Genomic DNA, 5,342 nt, shown 5'->3' with positions numbered 1-5,342 from the left:
AGAGTCTAGAATCAGAGGTCATAGCCTCTGAATTAAAGGACATTCCTTTAGGAAGGAGATGATGAGGACCTTCTTTAGTCAGAGGGCGGTGAATCTGTGGAATTCATTGCCACAGTAGGTTGTGGAGACCAAGTCAATGGATATTTTTTAGGCAGAGATTGATAGATTCTTGATTAGTACGGGTGTCAGCGGTTATGGGGAGAAGACAGGAGAATAGGGTTAGGAGGGAGAGATAGATCAACCCTGATTAAATGGAGGAGTAGACTTAATGAATGAATTACGTAGATTCACCACCCTCTGACTAAATAAATCTCCTTCCTATAGGAACGTCCTTTAATTCTGAGGCTATAACCTCTGGTCCTAGACTCTCCCACTGGTGGAAACATCCTCTCCACATCCACTCTATCCAGGCCGCTCACTATTCGGTAAGTTTCAATGAGGCCCCCCTCGTCTTTCTAAACTCCAGCGATTACAGGCCCAGTGCTGTCAAACACTCATCATATGTTAACCCATCAATTCCTGGTTCAGTGTACCTCAGAGATTGGTGCTGTTTGTGGTTTATATGAATAATTCGGAAGAGAATGTAGAAGGTGTGATTAGTAAGTTTGCTGATGACACAAAAGTGTGGGGTATTGATGTTAGCGAAAATGGTTATAAAAAATTACAGCAGGATCTTTAGGAAAATAACTTTGAGCCAGCACCGCCATTCAATGTGATCATGGCTGATCGTTCTCAATCAGTACCCCGTTCCTGCCTTCTCCCCATACCCCCTGACTCCGCTATCCTTAAGAGCTCTATCTAGCTCTCTCTTGAATGCATTCAGAGAATTGGCCTCCACTGCCTTCTGAAGCAGAGAATTCCACAGATTCACAACTCTCTGACTGAAAAAGTTTTAGTTCTAAATGGCCTACCCCTTATTCTTAACCTGTGGCCCCTTGTTCTGGACTCCCCCAACATTGGGAACATGTTTCCTGCCTCTAACGTGGTCAAGAAAGTTATTTCAAGACACTCAAAGTTACATTCTAAGGAAGTTAGCCTTGGGAACTAGGTTCAAAGTCTCTGATTTGAAATGTCGGCATATTTTAAGAGTGAAGCTGTTATATGTTCTCCAAGTTTCTGACAAGGTTAAGCTGCACTTTGACAAAATACACTCTACACTCTCAACACCTGCTCTCGACCATTATCACACATCCACATTCTAAGGAGAAACTAATTGATATTAGTAGAGCCAGGATGTTTAGGCACTAAAAATCTCTGAAATAGGCAGGCAAATAAGCATAATAAAATTACAAAAAAGGCACGAAAAAGGCATTTATTGACAAAAAAGGCTTAAAAAGGCATGTATTTCCACCATTTAAATATGGTTAAAAATGATAATATAAAGGTATACTACTTTAAATGACCAAAGTTGCCTGGTTGCACATAATTCCTAGCATTTTTATGCCGTCTGTCAGACAGAATATGCTTCAGTTGTGAAAAACTTCTTTCTACTGCAGCTGAGGTCACTGGTGCATACCCGAAACAAGCTACAGACTCCATATTCATGTCGATATCTTGTGCATAACAACTACCTTTGAGAACTTTAGCTATGTTTTGTATTTATTCAAGATCTTTGTTACCTAAAATCACTCTCACATTTTCCTTGTATGTCTTTACCCACATCGTCAGGAACTTTACGAATATCGTCATTTACATTGTTGAAAACCTGCAAGTTATTCACTAATATTTCACCACATTTCTCAAGGGAAGTGATAGCTGGTGGGAAGTTTGCAAAATTGGAAGCAATAAGCACAAGATCGTGGTGGAGGGACTTTCTCTGCATGATTTCACTGACGATCCTGACTGCAGCAGATTCTTCTTCTTCAAAACAGTTGATGATTTATTTTATCTTTTCAAAATTTGCAGCGTAGTAAATTACAGCAGGGAGCCATGTACCCCACCTAGTCAAATGGGCTGAGGAGGTAGTGGAATCTCGGGTGCCATTTTCTTGAACAACTGCTTTGAGGAAGATTTTCTTGACATTGGAAACTAGGCGATCAACATTTGGAAACAAGCTACGTATGTGCTCAACAATTCTATGGAGTCCGCAAGCTAAGCAAGGGGGAATAAAACTTTAAGAGCACGAGCAGCTTTTTTCATATCATATCATCATCATATATATACAGCCGGAAACAGGCCTTTTCGGCCCACCAAGTCCGTGCCGCCCAGCGATCCCCGTACATTAACACTATCCTACACCCACTAGGGACAATTTTTACATTTACCCAGCCAATTAACCTACATACCTGTACGTCTTTGGAGTGTGGGAGGAAACCGAAGATCTCGGAGAAAACCCACGCAGGTCACGGGGAGAACGTACAAACTCCTTATAGTGCAGCACCCGTAGTCAGGATCGAACTTGAGTCTCCGGCGCTGCATTCGCTGTAAAGCAGCAACTCTACCGCTGCGCTACCGTGTACGGAGCTGCACCAGTCACAAACAGAAGAACATTCTCGTGTTTTATACCATCTGGCCAAAGTACAGCAAGTGAAGATGTAAACAACTGAGCAATAGTTGAGCTGTTTGACTTCTCCAATACTTCCGATGTCAACAAATACTCCTTTGATGGTTGACCTGCCTCCAATGACCACATGACCACATACCGATGACCACATTGGCAACATATCTCCCCACAGCATCGCTTGTCTCATCTATTGAGATACATATTTTGTTGCATGCAACTTCATCTATAATTTTCTGCAAAACAATGTCGAAGCTGCTGTCAACATAATGTTTCCGTAATGATGACTCGCTCGGTATATGTTCCTCTGTGTATTTCTCCAAAAAACCTCTGAGAGATTTGTTTTCCAATTTCCACAGTGGAATTTGAGCATCAATGAATGCCTTGCACAGATCACTTGAAAACTCAGATTTGTGACTGGAGCCAGCAGTAAATGTAGTGTGGAGACAAGCTTGTGTATTTCCCACCTTCAGTTTCTCTGCCGCCGATTTGTGTTTAGCTTGTCTGTACATGCCGGGAGACAAAATATTTCTTCTCATGATTCACTGCCTTCTCACATGCTTTTCAAAACAGCACACAGTTGTCTGTAGAGAATATATCACTCCCGTACACTCTCACCAAATCGTTCAGTTTTTTACAAGGCGTTGACCTGACTTTAGGCATTTTGACGCTTGCAGGGGTAGATCCTACAGGAGCGAAGATGCAGACCTCTACAGGCAGGCCAAGTACAAGCTGAGAAGGGGAATCAGAGCTGCCAAGGAAAGGTACTCTGAGAGGTTGAGGAGCAAGTTCTCAGTTAATGACCCATCTTCAGTTTGGAAGGGCTTGCAAAAAATCATCAGCTCCTTGGACAATCGTCAGGTGCCCAACGACCTGAACGAGTTCTACTGCAGGTTTGATAAACAGAAGCTTAACCCTGGTACCCCCTTCCCCCCCCTCCCCTACCAACACTTCACACCTACTCAAAGCCTGACTTCAGTTTGAAAAGACTGGATCTTTCCCCACCCACTCCAATCACCACTTAACACCCACTTACAGCCTGACTGCAAATGACTGGGGCCTCGTCCACTACCCACGAATGAACGACCGATGGTGGGGCACCCTGTTTCACCCCCAGTGGTGGAAATTTTCTCGTAAGTTACGTTAACACGGCAAAAAAAGTCTGATTTAGGTACTCGGTCATGAAAAGGGCATTATCTTGCTGAAATCATTTTAAAAAAGCATGAAAAGGCACATATGGCAAAATCCTGGCTCTAGATATCAGTAACAACTGAAAGTTAGTAGGACCAATGTTAAAAGAGCAGAGAGAAGGAAAGGGATTCTTTTTGAAAATACACTGAGGTATTATGACTTAGAATGAAAGGATGCTGCACTAAATGATAATTGCATTTATATTAGTTAAGATTAAGCATGCATGCATTTGAGAAAATTATGGAATAAGACCAATCAGATGGATCTAACACTGATGTATATGAAGGAACAGCAGATGCTGGTTTAAACCGAAGATAGACACAAAAAGCTGGAGCGACTCAGCGGGTCAGACTGAAGAAGGGTCTCGACCCGAAACATCACCTATTCTCTTTCTCCAGAGATGCTGTCTGACCCGCTGAGTTACTCCAGCTTTTTGTGTCCATCTTGGGTCTAACACTGAGTTGACACAAGCATGTTGGGCAGAGTGGTCTTCTTCATGGTCGATTTCTCCTCCTTTTCCTCAACTTCAGTTGTGCTCAATGGATCGCGGCCATTTGTGCCCAATGGATAACGACCAGGAACGTCAGGGCTTCCAGCATACCACCAAGTTGCAAAGAGATTTTTTAAAATCTGGAAATTGTTTTGACTTCTAAGTATTGTTTACATTGTCAACCTTGTGGGGATGCGATCAAAACAACATGAAATGCATGCAAACATTTGCAGAGCCGATAGTGAACGGCGTCATTCAACAAATTAATTGCTCTTTGCAGCAGTTATGTACACAACACTTCTCATCAAATTAATTAATTTAATGAGAAACTTAGAATAACACTTGTAAGTCTGCTATCTAGAAATCTGTACAATTTGAGAATTATAAATTGGTAAAGGTGGAAATGTCAAATGCCAAAGAGCATCGGGCTAAGCAGAGAGGGGAAGTGTTTGCAGGAGATGTGCAGGCAAGTTTGCTTTTGCACAGAGAGTTATAGGTGTCTAGAACACACTGCCAAGGGAGGTGGTGGAAGCAGACGCAATATTGGCATTTAAGAGCCATTTATAGACACAATAGACAAAAGGTGCAGGAGTAGGCCATTCGGCCCTTTGAGCCAGCACAACCATTCAATGTGATCATGGCAGATTATTCACAATCAGTACCCCGTTCCTGCCTTCTCCCCATACCCCCTGACTCCGCTATCCTTAAGAGCTCTATCTAGCTCTCTCTTGAAAGCATCCAGAGAATTGGCCTCCACTGCCTTCTGAGGCAGAGAATTCCACAGATTTACAACTCTCTGACTGAAAACGTTTTTCCTCGTTTCCGTTCTAAATGGCCTACCCCTTATTTTTAAACTGTGGCCCCTTGTTCTGGACTCCCCCAACATTGGGAACATGTTTCCTGCCTCTAACGTGTCCAACCCCTTAATAATCTTATATGTTTCGATAAGATCCCAGGCAGAAGGGGTTATTTTAATGTTGACATCATGGTCAGCACAGATATGATGACCGAAGGGCCTGTTCCTGTGCTGTACTGCTCCATGTTCTAGAGATGTGTTGGCAGCTTAATTGGCTCCTGTAAATTACCACTGTGTTGGTAAGTGGCAAGATAATGAAGTCTAGAGTCCAGAAGCAGTGCTGAACTATTATCTACCTCATTGGT

The sequence above is a fragment of the Rhinoraja longicauda genome, chromosome 14 (assembly GCF_053455715.1).
Source record: "Rhinoraja longicauda isolate Sanriku21f chromosome 14, sRhiLon1.1, whole genome shotgun sequence".
NCBI classification, from domain to species: domain Eukaryota; kingdom Metazoa; phylum Chordata; class Chondrichthyes; order Rajiformes; family Arhynchobatidae; genus Rhinoraja; species Rhinoraja longicauda.
The sequence above is the reverse complement of the archived record's forward strand: the minus strand, read 5'-3'. Positions refer to the sequence as shown.